At 38.2% G+C, this 18,799-nt stretch overlaps 1 pseudogene; it reads left to right on the forward strand.

Moving 5' to 3' along the window:
- Positions 1-14,332: 14,332 nt before the first annotated feature.
- LOC142443409 (eukaryotic translation initiation factor 1 pseudogene) lies at positions 14,333-14,748 on the forward strand (annotated as a pseudogene).
- Positions 14,749-18,799: the final 4,051 nt, after the last annotated feature.

Raw genomic sequence — 18,799 nt, forward strand, 5'->3', positions numbered from 1 at the left:
AAGTATTTATTAAACTTAAAAAATAAATGACATAAAGCAAAACACCAAGATAATATTTTCAAATATATAATGAACAATTTTTTACTGAAAATTAGTTTTCTTTTAAAATAAAGTACAGAGCACTCATTTAATTCCATTGACATAGATTTTAGCACCATGTTTGTTGTTTGCAATTAATTTCTGGACACAAGATTTGGGTTCTTTGCCTATACTTGAGTAGTGTTTATTTCGTGGACTTGTATACATATTTGTTCACAGTATCCATTTAAAGATGATCCAGTAATCTCAAAACCAACAGCAACAACAGAAAAACCCCAAGTTTGTTTTTAAGATAACAGTGAACACTGATAAGAGTGAGATAGACACTTTCAGATTCCATTGATTCAATGATTCTATTAAACAATTTGACAGTATGTAGAAAAGAATTTTCAGAATGTACTTTTACCCACTAATGTCACTTTAAGGAAGTAATCAGAGATGTTCCAACGCTGTAAATAAACTCCCTAAATATCCCATAATAAAGAAAAAGTTATGGTATAGAGTCTTATGTATCATCTGCCTTGGACATAACAATTTTCTGTTAATATTGTCTTTAGTTAGTCTCTGGTACTCATTTATTAAATCCCTGTGAGAGAGGACCAATGTAGACTAACTCCACAACACAGTACCTGAATTTACCCACTTAAACAGAATCAATCCTTTTGTGGCTGTGGCTGAGCGCTATTACACAAACAATGGGAGTTAATTGTCTGGGAAATTTACAATAATAATCACTGAGAATGTCAATCACAGGTTTCTGGAATAATACATATCTCAATACAGCATATAGGACATTGATGTAGCAAGACCATGTTTTCCCACCTCCCCACAGTTCAACAATCTTGGTACTGCTGTCTTCAGCCTCCTCAGCCACCACATATTCTCTGATCTAAGTCCTCAGTTACAAGTGGGTTGGGGGCAGAGTCCAGTTCACCCAATGGAGTGTCCACAATGGACCTCACTGATGCCGCTTCTGGAGAATGCCTCTTGAAGATCCAGGATTTGGTGTCTCAGCCTTTCACAGCACCCAGGATGCACTCGGAAACTGGGTCAATGTGGCCCATTCGGTGCATGCCACCAAAGACACTACCTGCCTAGGGGATCCTAGCATTTTCAGTTATTCTCAGTCCTCCTGCTTTTCCTACCAACAGTCATGCATTTGTGTTCCCCCAGACATGTTTGCTCCTTTTCCTCTCCTGACTTGTGTTTCCCATCAGTATCCCTCATCCCTCTGAGAGGGTTGTCCACCTGTCCAGAGAGACCTCATCATAGATTTACATGGCAGCCACTCAGCAGACAACATCCCCTTCCTCTCCCTTGACCATTTGATCCCAACTGACGAGAGGAGCCCCGTGGCAAAGGTTCCCCCCCACCCCACCCCCACACACTTGATCTTCCTTATTCAATGTCCAATGTCTAGAGTGGATGGTGTATGGTTCATGGGCACCAGTCAGGCTCTCTACTAGGCTGTCTGCTCCCCACCCCCACCCCACCCCGGCCAGCAGACTGGATGCCCTACAAGCCTGGGCTTGTGTCCATTCTGCTGCTTGTTCCTACAGTGTGGACTCATAGAGTGTTTGCTCATTTGTGATTGACTAACTTCACTGAGTGTACTGTCTTTCAGATTGTTCCATGTCTTGGGGTGTTTCATTGTTTCATTGCTGTTTTTTAGGTCTTCCATTGTGTGTATATATATATACACCAGAGGTTTGGATTTTTTTAATCCAATCTTCTACTGAGGGGAATTTTGGCTGTTTCCAATTCTTGCTATTGTAAACTGTGCTGCAATGAACATGGGAAGCATAAATCTGTTCGTGATCTGTTTGGTATTTCTTTTGGGTATATACTCAGCAATGGTATTCTTAGTACCTGTGTTTCATTGCACGTGTTCATCATAATTTATCACTTCTGTATCTCCTGTGGTTGAATTTAGTTTTAACCCAAGTTTTTGTAATGGTAAATATAGCTGAAAGTAAAATCATTTCAGTAATATGATCATAATTGTCAGATTAAAGGATGAAATAATAAATCAAGCACTGTGTGTGGGGGGGGGAGTAAAGCACACTTAATCAAAATTGCCTCTGAAAATCTCCAGCCTGAAGCAGAACTATTCTTCGCATGAATTCCAGCTGACAACAGTGACTTTCATTCAGGGACCGTATTGTTGAAACTTATATCTGTCTGCCCACCCGTCTCTCTGAGTAAAGCACTTAGCCTATTGGAACTCCAAGGGAGAAGCTCATCCGTGAGTCATATTGGGAAATCATGCCACTACCTCCTGTGTCTTTTCCTCTAGGGAATGGTCTTTCCTGATAACATGTCCAAAGCACATGAAATAATGTCTCATTATCCTTAACTCTAAGCATAATTCTGGCCATACTTCTTCCAAGTTAGATATATTCTTTGCAAGCAACCATAGTTCAAATGCATAGTTTTGCCGCCCCTCCCTTTGATCTTCCTTATTCAATGTCCAACTTTCACGTGCATATGAGGCTATGGAAATAGCATGGCTTGGGTCAGGCTCACCTTACTTCTTAAAGTATCATCCATGCTTTATAACCCTTTAAAGAGCTCTGGTGCAGCAGATTTACCTAACGCAGTGCATCCTTTGACCTTCTGACTGCTATTTCCATGAGTTTTGATTGTGGGTTCCAGAAAGAAAAAACCCATGACAACTTCAACCTTTTCTCCATTTATTATGATGTTATTTATTGGTCCAGTTGTGAGGATTTTTGTTCTTTTTTACCTTGAGTTGGAAAAAGCTCCAATCCTTGATCTTCATCAGCAAGTGTTTCAAATCCTCATTTTCAGCAAAGAACGTTGTGCATCTGCATATCACAGGTTGTTAATAAGCCTTCCTCAGTTCCTGATGCCACATTCTTCATCACATAATCCAGTTCGTTGGATGATTTTCTCAGCATACAGATCGATTAAGTCTGGTCAAAGGATTCAGCTTTGAGACACACTTTTCCTTATTTTAAACAATTAATATTCCCCTGTGTTCACATGGGACTCTCTCTTGGCCCATGTACATGTTCCTGAACTCTGACAGCTACATGTCAATATACTGCTACAACTGTTGTTCATTGATTTTTCAGGAAAAAATTTAGTTGCATATGATCTCATTGATGTTATTCTATAATATGGGCTTTCTTTTAGGTCACCTTTGTTTGGAATGGATAGAAATATGGATCTCTTCTTGTCAGTTGGCCAAGTCGCTGTTTCCAAATGTCCTGGCGGAGAGGAGGAGTACATCCAGCGCTTCATGAGTTTGTTGAAACATTCCATTGCATTCCAATTCTTATTTTTGCCTAATGCTTTCAGGGCAGTTGAACTTTTTCCTTTAATACCTTTGATTCTTGCTAATATTTTACTTCCTGAAATGATTGAATATGGACTAGTCCTTTTTGGTACAGTGACTCTATGGGTTAGGTCCATTTTCTTTTCATGATTCCTGAATCAGTCAATATTTTGCCCATAAGATATTTCAATATTAAAACTTGAGGCTTGGATTTTTTTCTTGAGTTTTTTTTCACTTTAAGGCATGGTAAGCATGTTCTTCCTTTTTAGTTTTTAACTCCATATCTTTGTATATTTCATTATAATATTTTATTTGGTATTCTCTAGCTGCCTTTTCAATATTCTGTCCAGTTCTTTTACTTTATCATTTCTTCCACTTCCCTTGCCTATTCAACAATTAAGAGCCAGTTTTGTAGTCTATTCTGAAATCAAACTGTTCTTTACTTTCTTTCATTAACAATTCTTTTATTAGCATATTCTTCACATACCTTTCAATTTAATCCTTCGATCATATTAAGAAGATTTATGCAATTATCACCATAATCCATTTCAGTGCACTTTCTTCTCATGCTCACTGTTGTTCACTCCCCACTTTTACCCACCCTCCTAGGCAATTATCAATCCATCTATTGTCATTGTGTAGCTTTACCTATCCTGGATTTATACAGAAAATCATACAAACCACTATTTGAAAGCATACAAGCAAACAAATAAAAACAACAATGACTAGACAAAACAAAAGCACTCAATCAAAAAGAAAAAATACTAAAAACTGAAACAATGCAAAATTGGGTCAAAAGGGAGATCAAATGATAATGTATTACATTTTAACCTAAATGCATCTGCCACAATCCACTTGGCAATGTTCTTCGTCTGAGAGCAAGGCTGTTCACCTCCCTTGAATGTGTTCAGAGAGGAATCATTTGAGGTTAAATCCATGTAGAGATCCTCCAAATCAATTTTGGGCTTCCAATGTCATCCATAGCCTTCTGTAAACCAGGTGCTCACCATCTAAGCCCTGATACCATTCCCACCTTTGGATTTGGATTTTATTATTTACAATCCTTGGATAGTACATGCTCTTGTGCTTCCTCCGTGTGGACTTAGTTGAGACCTCACTTAGATTGATTACTTGATGTAAACAAGCCTTTAAGACCACAGATCCTATTCTTTCTTACACTTGGTCGCCATCTAGTTTCTTCTTCACACTTTTTTTATGACACCTATAACTTTAGTTATTTCTTCATGAGGGTGAGTTTGAGGCAGGTCATGTCATAAGAATTCAGTGTTCTTGTTTGAATGGAAGAGCTTATCATTGTTCCACATCTGGTTGCTGCTTTGACATTCTTTTGCTGAGCCTACACCATCATCAACTTTTGGGCAGGTATCTGCTGAACGCTCTGTCTCATGGGTCAACACAGAATCAAAGGCCATGGGCACTAACAACTTGATGATCTCTATTTTCTTTTGCTTTTTCCCATTACTATATCCACTCCTCCATCCTGATTTATAAGCAAAACTTGGAGAAACCTCCAAAATTAAATGTTGGGGTTTGTTTAAGAATAATACAGGAAATGTGACTGGTATTTTGGTGAAGAAAATAAATCTTGTACAGTCTTTTTCAATCTAAATAAAATGTGAATTTTTGTGTATGTATGTATAAAAACTAAGTGTTCCTATTAAGGGACTAGGGTTAAGTGTGAGCCCCAAATCATTCATGTATTTATGGTTTATATATTTCTCTGGCTCACTATAGAAATATTATCATTTTATAACATAAATCTATCAATCATCTCCCTAGGGCATAAGATAATTCAATTGATAGTGTCATTAATTTAGCCAATGATATAGATTTTAAAACACTGTTGAGAAACAGATATTATGGAGGTATAGGCTGCTTCAGAAGGCAATACATGAATTGTTGACTTGTATGGATGACTCAAGTGAGTGGACATTATTTACATAAACAATGGAGGTTTCTTATAGGGAAAAACTTTCAATAACGCCTATTAACAAAGGCAGAACCATTTGCTTTCTTCAAGAATGATGTTCTCCATGTCATCTTTCAGCTCATCAGGTCTTCTGTCATTAGGTTTTAACACATCAAATTTGTTCTTGAAATTTGGGTGGGATAAAATCAGGGTCATATTTTGGCTCTTATGGACTTTTTTAAATGTTCTTCCTGAACTGACATTTGAGCAATTGATAGTCTGTTACACAGTCAGCTCTTGGTCTGATTTTAGTTGCTGATAATGGAGCTTCTTTATTATCTCTTTCCATAAATAATCACTTTTATTTCTATGTATTTCAGAAGGAGAAATCCATTTCTATATTCACATTTTGTGTTATTAAAAAGAGTTTTAAACTATGAACAAGTGAACAGTCTTGCAAAATTCTCTTATGCAATCTCCAGCTTAGTTCCTATCACCAAGGCCATATTTTCCAACTACTTTTCCTTCTCCTTGTCTTAAACTTTTGTATTCTAATCACCAATAAGCAATACCGCATCTAGATTGCATGTTTGATCAATTTCAGTCTGAAAACATTGGGAGACTTCTTCAGTTCCTTCGTCACTAGTTTTTATGATTGGTGCTTACATTTGAATAATATTTGTATTAATTTGATTTCCCTGTAGGAGGATAGACATTGTCCTGTTACAGAGTCCATTGTATTTAAAGATAGATCATAAAATGTCCTTTTTGAAAGATAAACACACCATTCCTCTTTGTTGTGTCATTCCCTGTAGAGTAAACAACATGATTTTCTGATTCCAAATGGCCAATACCAGTCCATTTCAGCTCCTGAACACATAGAATATGAATCTTTATGCATTCCGTTCCCAGTTTCAGCTTCCAATTTTCTTAGATTCATACTTTATAAATTCCAAGTTCCTAACATTAATTGATGTTCACAGCTGTTTCATTTTGAGTTTTCCCCACTATCAAATGAAGGTCCTGAAATAAGGCTTTTCTCTTGCAGGTTTTATTCCTCGTGCGTCAGTATGGTAGACTCTACCTTGAGGAGGCAGCTCTTCATCAGCCATATTTTGAGTGTCTTCTGACCTGAGTAATTCCTCTTTTGGCACTATCTCTGACAATGTTCTATTTTCACTCATGAAGTGTTCAGTATTTGACAATGTTTCCATGGCATTCATAAGGTTGCTAATTGGATACCCTGTTCCTTCTTCCTAGTCTGTTCTTAATCTGGACCATCTGCTGAAACCTGTTCTCTTTGGGTGACTCTGAAGGTATTTGAAATACCAGTGGCGTAGCATCCAATATTACAGTCAAACAAAAACTATCTCAGTATGACAAACTGATAGACAAATGGTAAAGAAAATCATAACAAAACTTTATTAAGCAAAAGCAAATCATATTGTGAAGGGATTGCTTTTTCTTTTCTTTTTCTTTTTTTACATTTTATTAGGAACTCATACAACTCTTATCACAATCCAAACATATACATACATCAATTGTATAAAGCACATCCATACATTCCCTGCCCCAATCATTCTCAAGGCATTTGCTCTCCACTTAAGCCCCTTGCATCAGGTCCTCTTTTTTTTTCCCCTCCCTCCCCTTTCCCCACTCCCTCATGTGCCCTTGGTAATTTATACATCGTTATTTTGTCAAATCTTGCCCTATCCGGAGTCTCCCTTCCCCCCTTCTCTGCTGTCCCTCTCCCAGGGAAGAGGTCACATGTGGATCCTTGTAATCAGTTCCCCCTTTCCAACCCACTCACCCTCCACTCTCCCAGTATCATCCCTCACACCCTTGGTCCTGAAGGTATCAACCACCCTGGATTCCCTGTGCCTCCAGCCCTCATATGTACCAGTGTACAGCCTCTGTCCTATCCAGCCCTGCAAGGTAGAATTCGGATCATGGTAGTTGGGGGGAGGAAGCATCCAGGATCTGGGGGAAAGCTGTGTTCTTCATCGGTACTACCTCGCACCTTAATTAACCCATCTCCTCTCCTTAACCCCTCTATGAGGGGATCTCCATTGGCCGACACTTGGGCCTTGGGTCTCCACGCTGCACTTCCCCCTTCATTTAATATGGTATATATATATACATATACATATATACATATACATATATACATATACATATATACATATACACATACATACACGCACTTATATCTTTTTTGTTGTTGCATCATGCCTTATACCTGGTACCTTGGCACCTCGTGATCGCACTGGCCGGTGTGCTTCTTCCATGTGGGCTTTTTTGCTTCTGAGCTAGATGGCCACTTGTTCACCTTCAAGCCTTTAAGACCCCAGACACTATCTCTTTTGATAGCCGAGCAACATCAGCTTTCTTCACCACATTTACTTGTTCACCCACTTTGGCTCCAGCCGTTGTGTCGGGAGAGTGAGCATCATAGAGTTCCAATTTAATAAAAGAAGGTATTCATGCATTGAGGGAGTGTTTGAGTAGAGGCCCAAGGTCCTTCCGCCACCTTAATACTTGACCTATAAATATAGACAAATAGATCAATTTCCCCATCCTCCTATATATATTTGCATGTACATGTCTTTGTCTAGACCTCCATGAATGCCCTTTGACTCCTAACTCTTTCCTCCATCAGGGATTGCTTTTTCACATAGCCTCTATTTAGGTCTGTAAATCTGAATGCAATATTACCATCTTTTTATCCCTCCTCAAAGGCTTTCTTCATTTTGATTTACAAAGCTTTAAAATCTTGTTCCTTTTTAAAGTTATTTGCATTTAGGGAACAAAGAAAAGTCTGAAGGATCAAGGTCAGTGTTGTAGGGAATCTGGGTTAAGAATTCCCATGGAGAACAACCCTTGCTACCCTCACAGAATGACAGGTGTACTTTTCTTATGGGAGAAAAGTTCCTCAGTGCAATTTTCCATGTATTTTTCTCATTAATTCAGTTTTCAGTTTTCTTAAAACATATTCATAAGACCCAGTCTCCTTAGAGAAAACCAATCAAGAGTGCTCCTTTGGGCTGCAAAAAGCAGTCCCTAGAACCTTCTGAGGTGACCTCTCTTCTTTGAAGATAACTGGCCCTAGAAACCACCATTTTGATTAGACCTTATTTACTTATTTTATTTTTTAATTTTTCAAAACCATTTTATTGAGAGTTAATACAGACATCATTTCATCATTCAATCACATCAAGCAGTGTTGTACAATTGCTGCCACAATCAGTTTCAAAACATTCTTTTCCTTCTTGAACTCCTTGACTTCAGCTCCCTTTTACCGCCCCCTCACCCCTACCCCTACCCCCACTTGCTGCTCCTATAGGTTCATCAATCCTGGGTTTCATATACTGAACAACAGAAAAAGAAATAACAAAAAGTCAAAACGGTGTCCCCCAGTGGCATAACACATATGAGATAAACACCAATATGAACAAACAGAAAACAGAACAAAACATACAGAAAATGTTGAAAATTTTATCAGGCCAACGTGTATCCGAGGGAGGATCAACTGACAAGGGTTGGACTGCTGAAGTCAGGCTTATCATTTTGATGTGCTATAGTCAGCCCTCCAATGCACTCTTTTCCTCCCACCCCTCTGTGATGGATACAGGGAAATCACTTAGGACTGTTTCCAGTGTAAACCCCACAAATGTATCTTGGGATCCCCCAGTCATTCATAGAATTCTGCAAACCATATTCTCACAGTTTAGGCTCTGTTACTATTCCCTCTTTCTATTTAAAATTTTATGGTTTGCCATCCTTTGTTCACTGGTATTGGTGTGCTTCTTTCATGTGGTCTTAGTAGTTGACATCTCACTTGGGCTTGCTTGGAAACAAGCCTTTAAAACCCCAAAGACTATCTATCTAATAGCTGGGCACCATCTAATTTCTTCACGACACTTTCCTAAAGTGCCCATATCTTCAATGTTCCCTTCCTGAGGGTGAGTACAGAGCAGAACCATGATACAAGAACTAATTATTGTTAAATTGGAGCTGGAATTTTTGTGAATGATTGGACTTTTTAAAAGGTACCCTAGCAATTTTGACTGAGGGAATTTGGCTGAAGTCACCCCTGATCAGAAACATATTTAAGCACATTTTCTGGAATAAACCCATACAAATAAGAACTTGAATCCCGGTGGAAATACTTTCTTACTTCCCATCAAACGTTAACTTGTTATTCATTCGCTAACTATCATAGAGTTTATTCTGACCCACAGTGATCCTATCGGGCTGAGGATAACTTCTTTGGGTTTCCAAGGGTTTAAATCTTTAAAGGAGCAGAAAGCCACATCTTTCTCTCAGGGAGTGGCTGGTGAATTCCACCTCTGTTGACCTTGTGGCTAACAGTCCAATGTATAACCCACTATGCCACCAAAGCTCCTTAAAAAATTAATGTATAATAGAGGATGAAGAACGATTTTGTTCATAAATATGGGAATACTAACAATGATAATAATTTATACTTTCCTAGTGTTTTATAAATCACAAAACCCTTTTGTATATCTATTATCCATTCTATTTTCTCAATTATTCCATGAGGTAATTCGCATTACTTTTGTTTCACAGGTAAGAGTGATGCAGTTCAGAGAAACTGGGCTGGGAAAGGAACCCTTTATATTTGATGCCCAGTCCCAAGATCCTTCCTTAACTCAGGTACCTCCAGAGAAGCATGCCATCTCAGGTTAGACATAGAGAAGGTAGTGTTTTAAACAAGCCAACTTTAAACAGCCATTCTGTGCCAGGCATGGAGCAAGGCATTCCTGCATGCAGTCTGTCCACATGCTTCATCTTTATGATTTAAAAAGTGACCATATTTTTAACCATTGTCACCAGTCATAGTCCGTTGTGCAGAAAACATAAAGAGGCTCCTCGATTCACACCATACCAAAAAAAAAAACCAAATTTGATATGGATTAAAGACTAAATTGTTCAAACTAAAACCATAACATTCTTAGAAGAGCAAGAAGAGACAAAATCTATTGGCCAAGTTTCCAATGATAACAAAAGTACAAATATCAAACTATAAATTACATAAATGGAGTCACATAAAAATTAAAAGCATCTGTTCATCAAAAGACTTTATATAAAAAATAGCAAAATGACAAACTATGGGGACTAAACTCAAAAGACAAACTACTTACCAAGGAAATTTCCTCAGAAACCACATATCTAATGATAAATAATTATCCAATATGCTCATGAATATAAAACCTCAACAACTTAACAACAAATAGGTAAGTAATCCAATAAAAAATGGGCAAAGGACTTGAATAGAAATTTCATCAAAGGGAATATACAAATGGTCACCAAAAACATAAAAAAGATGCTGAGTGTCATTAACCATCAGAGAGGGGAAAATAAAACCACTATGAGAGGTCATTTCATCCCAAGAAGGATTGTTATAATTATTTTTTTAATGCTGGTGAGGGGGTGAAGACATTGGAATCCTTATCCATTCATGATGGGAATTCAAAAAGAATCCCATCTACAGTAAAGAATGTGATAGTTGCAAACAAATTAAAAATAAACTACTATATGAACTAGCAATTTTACTCTCAGGTATATACACAAAAGAATAGAAAGCAGGGATTCAAAATAGACTTGAATGCCAATATTCACTATTTGAAATTTCCAAAAAAGTGGAAACAACCTAAACACCCTTCAAGAGATGAATGAATGAATAAAATGTGTACATACGTGAAATGGGCTACTAGTAGGAGGAAAAACTGAAGTCTTTATACATGCTAACAGTATGGATGTAACTTGAAGAAATTATACTGAGTGAAATAAGTTGATCACTGAATGGCAAATATTACATGACCTCACATATATAAACCCAAGAAAAGGCAAATGTATAGAAACAAAGTTTATTAATGGTTACCAAGTATGGGTAAGAGGGGAGAGAAAGAGGAATTAATGATGGTTGAAAAAAACTCACCTCATTAATTGTGACAGCTGCATAATCTCCTGTCAACTTGAGTGAAGGGGTAGAGTCTAACCTGTCAATCATGTCATACTCAATGAGGTCTCTGTGGGATGGTCTTCTCCTAAGGAGTCTGGGAACTCCTGTCTTCCTCCCTGGAGGAAGGAGACATTTTCTCGGTTTTGTCTTCCTGTTGACAAGCTACATGGAACTATGCTGATGGAGTGAGATCCCTGGTGCTGGAGGAGTCTCATGGAGACCAGCGCTGAGATGCTTCCACCACTACTAGAGCCACAAGATTTTCCACCCACTGGCCTGTGATCTTCTGGCATCATTGCATGTGATGTGTGAGTCTGAAGAGGAATTTATAGACTGGTATTGGACATATGAGCTAACATCAGACTTATGGACTTGATCTGGACTGGGCCAGGATGTTTTCTCAATATACAATTGCCCGTTTATATAAAGCTCTTTCTTATACACATAAGAGCATCTATGAATTTTGTTCTTTAGTCCACCCAGACAAGCACATTAATCCCTGAAGCTACTACACGAGTGATCATTAGTACAACTGAAAAAAAGGTTGGATTGGCAAGAGTTGTAATTTAGAGATCTTTATAACAATGACTAAAAACGATCAGCTACTGGGGCTGCTTATACACAATCAGAAACCTTATGGAATTTGGTTCCTTGGTTTGCAGGTTTAGGGTCATGGTTTCATGAGCTATTCCAGTTAATTGGTCTAATGAAGTCTTTGATGCTTCTCTTCTACTTTCTAGTTAATTGTCTAATGCCTTAAGTCTTAAAATCTTGCAAGTAGCCATTCAAGACATAACTGATCTCCATCCACCCAGGAAAAAGGAGGGTCAAGAATAGGAGGAAGATTTGGATTGTGGGACTAATCACTTCATGAACAACTGCCTCTTTTGAGGCCAGAAGAATGGGTGGTACCCAACTACCATTATTAAATCTGTTTTATCAAAGATTCCATAGAATACTGATCAATAAGGGGAAAATACAGAATAGATTTTCATGTCCTGTAGATTTTCTGGAGCCCTGGAGGGTGGATAAATGCCTGATGATATTCTCTGTATAATCTTTAAACTTTCCAGCAAAATATTCCCTGAAGTCTTCTTAAAGTCATACAACAGTTTGATTTGTAACATAGGTCTGTCTAGAGCATTATGCTATTTTGAGAACTATTTATATGGGATAAAATTAACAACAGTAACTTGAAAGACGAGAGAGGAACCTTGGAGAGCTGTGAGTTTATGCTAATGAGGGAAGGGCAGCTTAGAAACGAAGGTGAAAGTGGTTGTGCAGCTAAAAGAATGGAATGCGTGTCCCTAAATCATTCACCTAGAAACTATTGGATTTGTGTACGTTGTGCTGTACATATTCTCAGCAAAGAGAAAATTAAAAACCAACAAGAAGCTAGAAGACTGTTAGCAAAGCAGGTTCAATAGAACTCTACCAGTCCAGGAAACTGATATATTAGTATATATAATTGATATATGAAACAATGTTTAGCCTTCTTCTAGCACTCTAAGAATTATGCAAGAACAATTGGAGTAAAAAAAATAGCATCTTACAGCATCTGTTAGTAATTGGGAGCCATTTGTATTGTGGAAAGAGTACATACTGAATTTGGAATTAGAACACCTCAGTGATATATTCAAGTTGTAAGTGACAGGCACATCATCCTAGTGGTTTAAAACAAGTTTCGTAACCACTTGTGTAGATGTAACTAACACTTATCTCAATGAATTATAGAAAGTTCCCATGAAGTCTATCCTAGGAACACATTCATCACTTGATTGGTAAAACAAATTAAAATTTTCCCCAGCATATTTGAGTCTCTATGCTGCTCTTAGTATATTGCCAGGGAGAGTGATAATTATTATTACATATTATTAATTTTCCAAGTCCCTTTAAAGAAGAGTGTATAAGGAGTCATTCTAATCATAAAGAGAAAATATATTTACTAATCAAATTAATCAATTAGATTGTTAGTTGCCATTAATCAACTTGACAGAGTATAACTGTTCCATAAGATTTCATAGGTTGCTATTTTTAAGGGAGCACATTGTTATGTCATAGTTCGGTTTATTGTGCCAACCTGGCCAATGGGAAGCTGTGGGCGGAGATTAGTCGGGTCACAGTTTGATTGGAAGGCAAAGAGATAAATAGCTGTTCAAGGCCTGCCCCCAGCGCTCTTACTCGCTGGAGATTAGGCCAGAGCGCTGCTACTTTCGCCAGTTCTCGGCCTCCACCTGTGTGGCAAGCCAACCTGTAGATTGTATTGCTAGAACTTGAAGCTCCTTTGCAACCTGATTTGCTACACTGCTGGTGCGCACATTGTTTGCGTTTGAGGCTGGTGGATCCTGTCACCTTTCATTGCTTGAGTTTGATATTCAATCTAGGCCTGCTTCCATCAGCTTCCATGCTACTGGCTCTTTGACTGTTGCTGACCCACCCTGCTGTCTGCCACCTGCAGACTGACGCTGCCTGCTTTGCTTTGCCTGAGGGAAGACTCCTCTGTGTGCCTCCTTGACTTTGGACAGAAGCCTCCACTGTGAGTTGAAGGATTCTCAGTATTAATTGTTCCACAGAAGTGACTTTAACTGATCCCTCTATATTGCTGTGTGGACTAATTAGCAGTCATATTCCTTCTTGCTGTATAAATCTATCTATGTATCTATCTATCATCTATCTATAATCATAAGGGTTCTGGTTTTGTTTCTCTAGAGAGCCCTGCCTAACACATGTCTTTAAAAAATAAGTTTTATTGACACATAATTCATGTATCATGCTTTAATTATTTGACAAATGGTTGTACAATCATCATAATAATTAATTTTAGAACCTTTGCTTCAGTCTTTATTCATTGTTTTAGTTCCTCATTTCCCCCAAGTCTTCTCCTCTACAATCCTAAGAAACTATGAATCTAGTTACTCTTTCTATAAAGTTACCAATTCCAGATTGCATATAAAAATATCATACGGAGCCCCCGTCACTGAGCCGCCCTGGACGCTTCTGCATCCTCCTCCTCGAGCCTCCTCGAACCGCCTTGCTACCGGACGCTCAGCCCTCTGCGCCCGCCTTCTCCTCAGGCCGTGTCCGCGAGGAAAAGGAATCGAATCGTATGCCCGCTATCCAGAACCTCCAGTCTTTCGACCCCTTTGCTGATGCCAGTAAGAGTGATGACCTGCTTCCCGCGGGGACCGAGGATTATATCCATATAAGAATTCAACAGCGCAACGGCAGGAAGACCCTGACCACTGTCCAAGGGATCGCTGATGACTACGACAAAAAGAAGCTGGTGAAGGCCTTTAAGAAGAAGTTTGCCTGCAATGGGACTGTGATTGAGCATCCAGAATACGGAGAAGTGATTCAGCTCCAGGGTGACCAGCGCAAGCACATATGCCAGTTCCTTGTAGAGATCGGACTGGCTAAGGACGACCAGCTGAAGGTGCATGGGTTTTGAGTGCTTGTGGTTCACGGATGCTTAAGTGGGGTTTCCCTGCAATGAGTAGAAAGTTCCCCTTTTGTCCCTTGAGCTTGTACCTCAGAGGGTAAGTCAAGAAGTTTTCATCCTTGAGCACCAGTTCTGTCCGCACAATCAGTGGGTGACAGCAGACAAGTCCTCTCACTAATACCCTTAGTCTCTTTAGGGCACCCTCAAAAAAAAATAATAAAAAGCACACTTGTTGTGCAATGGAAAAAAGCAAAAAAAATATATATCATACAAAGAAAACCCCCAACAACTATAATAAAACAATGTACAGATAAACCTCAATCTTTTTTGTGATTGGCTAACATTGCTCAGTATACTGTTCTGTAGGTCTGACCATGGCTTAAGGTACTGAGTGGTTCCATCATTCTTTTTAGTGATGTACAGTATTCTGTTGTGTGTATGTACCATAAATTCTTTATCCATTTTTCATCTGATGGTAATTTAGACTGTTGAGGTGAACAATGTTGCAATGAACTTGTGAGCACATGAATCTATTCATATCATGTCTCTTATTTCTCTAGGATTTATACCCAGCAGAGGTATTGCTGGGTTATACGGGATTTCCCTTCCCTGGTTGTTTTAAGTAGCATCATATAGCAGAGCACAATAGTTGTACATGCTTACAGACCCACCAGCATCTTATAAGAGTTCCAATCTCTCCGTGTCCTCTCCAGAATTTACTGTTTTCTCTTTTTTATTCAATGAGACTTCAATTGTTGATGTAAAGTATTGTCATTGTAGTTTTGATTTGCATCTCTCAGATGGCTAGTGATTCTGAGTCTTTTTTTCATGTACTTGTTAGCCACTTAAATGTCCCTTTGGTGAACTGTTCATGTCCTTTGCCTACTTTTTAATTGAATAACCTTATATTTTTCTTATTGAGGTTTTACAGTGTTTTATAGATTTTGTAGATTTTTCCTCTGTCCATTGTGTCATTGCAATGGTATTTTCCCAGCCCGTGTACTCTTTTGATGCCCATTTCAGTCTTATTTTTAGTAGTCATCAATTTTGTCTTTTACTAGGTGTTTCCTTCATTTTATCAGGTAGTGTGTGTATGCCCTGCACTAGGACCCTTAAAGTTGTCCCTATGAAGGTCATCACCGATGCAGTTTGGTCTTTGTCCAAGCTTGAGTTCATTTTCATACATGGCGTGAGGTAGGGACCCTGTCTGATTCTTCTGCAGATGGACATCCAGTTTTGCCAGCATGATTTGTTAAAGAGGCTATACCTTTTTCATTTAATTCTTTTTGGTCCTTTGTCAAAGATGAGTTGCCTATAGGTGAATGGATTTATTTCTGGAGTTTCTATTTTGGTCTATGGATCTATTGTACTATTACCAGGTTGTTTGTGTGATTGGTTTTGAGGTTAAGTACTGTGAGGCTTCCTACTTTGTTCTTCTTAAAGAGTTCTTTGCTTAGCATCATTTTTAAAAATTTAAAGAACGAAGTTGGGATTTGAATCAGAATTGCATTTGACTTATATACTGCTTTGCTTGTTGCTGTCGTTAGGTGTCATTGAATCAGTCAGACCTTAAGCACAACAGAATGTAACGCCCCCCAGTCCTCACAATTGTTCCTATGCTTCAGTTTACAAAAAATGAACTCAAGATTGATCAAAGACCTAAATTCAAATTGCATATCTATAAGTATAATCAATGAGAAAATAGGGACAAATTTAAGAGTCCTATTGCAGTCCACACACACACTCTGTCTAATGAAATGAAGGAAACGCATTCAGTAAAAGACAAAAGTCTTTTCCTAGATAAGTTCCCAGGTTCTCACCACTAAAGCATTCTACCAACATCACATTCAAGTCCATCCATTTCCCACTGGTAATTATGTCTTTTCCATTGTAAAGTGAAATTGAAAAGCTTGCAAGTTATTTAGGATTTCATAAAGGAGATGAAATTTCTTTGAGGAACTTCTGGAATCACATGGAAAATTATTGACAAAGAAATACCTAGAGTATTTAAATGCATGAACAATTAAAACAGACAAAAGCAATAAAGGTGTTATATAAAGTTTCAAAATAAAGTTATTTAATATCAAAAGTCACTAAGTTTTCAGAATTGGTGATGATGTTTTTGATTGAATTTCTGCTATAATCCCCTATATGATATTAGTAGTCTTTTGCTATAATATCTCTTGTCAGCAAAAGAGCTGTTTTGATTCTTTATATGTCCCACGATGAAGAAGATTAAAGAAAAATCTAAATGTTGCTCATGAATGAAAATTACTTTCCTATTTTTAGTTATTAGACAAGAATAATTTCCTAACTAAAATTTTTCCCTAATTTTCTTTGAAATTGAGCCACCCTTTGAGTTAATTTTTTGTAAGTGAACTTTTCTTCATACCAACTGTCCTTTGTTAATTAAGACCTCTTCACCTTTCTGGAAGATGTAGGTGGTACAATGAATTAAGCTGCTAACCAAAGGTCATCAGTTCTAACCTACTAGCTTCTTCTCTGAGAAACATGAGCCAGTCTATTTCCATAGTGATGTACAACCTCAGAAACTCTATAGAGCAGTTTTGCTCTCTCCTCGAGGGTCACTGTGAGTTGGAATCCACTAGGTCTCAGTGAACTTTGTCTGTTTTCAGAGGCGCGGGTGGACTTTCTGACAAGCTCATCACATTGTTTATGTTTCTTGAATGAAACTGAGTTTCTCAATAGAAAATATCACTACTTATTCATCTTTGATTCCTTTAATATTTTGTCAAAAACCTGATTATCATTTGGGTGGAATAAATTAAACGGTTGAATCTAGTCAATATTGAACATCTGCCTTTTCAAGTGTCCAAAGGGTTTACATTTACTAATGATGTTCTGGGTCCTGGAGGTCTAAGCAGTTTCTTTCTAGTGGGACAGAGATGAACCAGATAATCTTTTAGAGTGCTTATAATTTACCCATGCCTAAATGCTTTTTGCATTTCCTTTCCTTTTAAAAATACAACTTCATGTGTGTTTTAAATATAGATAAGCATCACATTCTACACACACACACATACAGACATCCCCAAACAACAGATTACCCAGATATCCAGAGGAGTTTATCATTCAAAAAACTCTCTTGTCACTAACCAGGACCAACTCTTAGAAGATAAATCAATAAGTTTATATCCCAGGATTTCCAATATGAGGTTGAGAGTGGTCTATTCTAGGAGGCAGAGGCATAATAAATGACTGCCAAGTTGATGCAGGAGAGTCCAGAGAGTGGCTAAGAAGATGGCTGGAGTAAAAAAATGAACTTGGCACCAGATGGGTTTGCACACTCCATTCCTGATCCCGTAGTTGCTGACATGCCTCTTTGATTCCCCTAATGGAAAGTAACCCTAAAAGGGGCCCTCTTTGCCTGGCCTGGACTATATGACTCAGACTAAACATATTAAACTCATTACAGAAAATTGGTCTTTGGCCCCTGGTGGCTGGAGGGCTGTAGGGAGGACAAAACGCCCTGCTGCTAGCAGGACGCTGGAAATCTGCCCTGGAGACCCAGAGGGAGGTGGGGATGGATTTTCTGCAGATTCAAAAATGGGAGTCATTATCCAATTAGAATAGATTGAAGTAATGGCATAGAGGATGATATAATGTGCCTTAGGAGGGACCCACAAAGGTCTTTTGTGAGCTCAGGGAAGTGCTGTGTAAAAGCATTCCCAGAGTTCCGTGCAGGGTGTGTCTACGCTCCATGTTTGGAGGCCTGGGGGTCATGGCAAGCCAATATTAATAATAACACTCCACACTTCGTTTTTGTCATAAAGAAATATGATTATAGATTAGAGGTGACATAATGCAATTCAATATATTGATCAACTAAGGTACCCAAGTAGATTGTGCTTTAAAAGTGTTCTAAGAGTTACGGGTTATTTGGGTCAAAACTTCATCTAGGTCTGTCCTGAACAAGGGAGAATTTGACTGAGATAAAGCATAAATATTTAGGCAAGATAAGCTCCTTAACTATAAAAATGATTGAATATCGGAACAGGTCACCATCAAGATTTAAAACGTTACACTAGGAGGTTTGCTTAGCAAGCCCATTGTGTTAGTCTGGGAACTTTAGAGAAACAAATC

The sequence above is a fragment of the Tenrec ecaudatus genome, chromosome 3 (genome assembly GCF_050624435.1).
Source record: "Tenrec ecaudatus isolate mTenEca1 chromosome 3, mTenEca1.hap1, whole genome shotgun sequence".
NCBI lineage: Eukaryota > Metazoa > Chordata > Mammalia > Afrosoricida > Tenrecidae > Tenrec > Tenrec ecaudatus.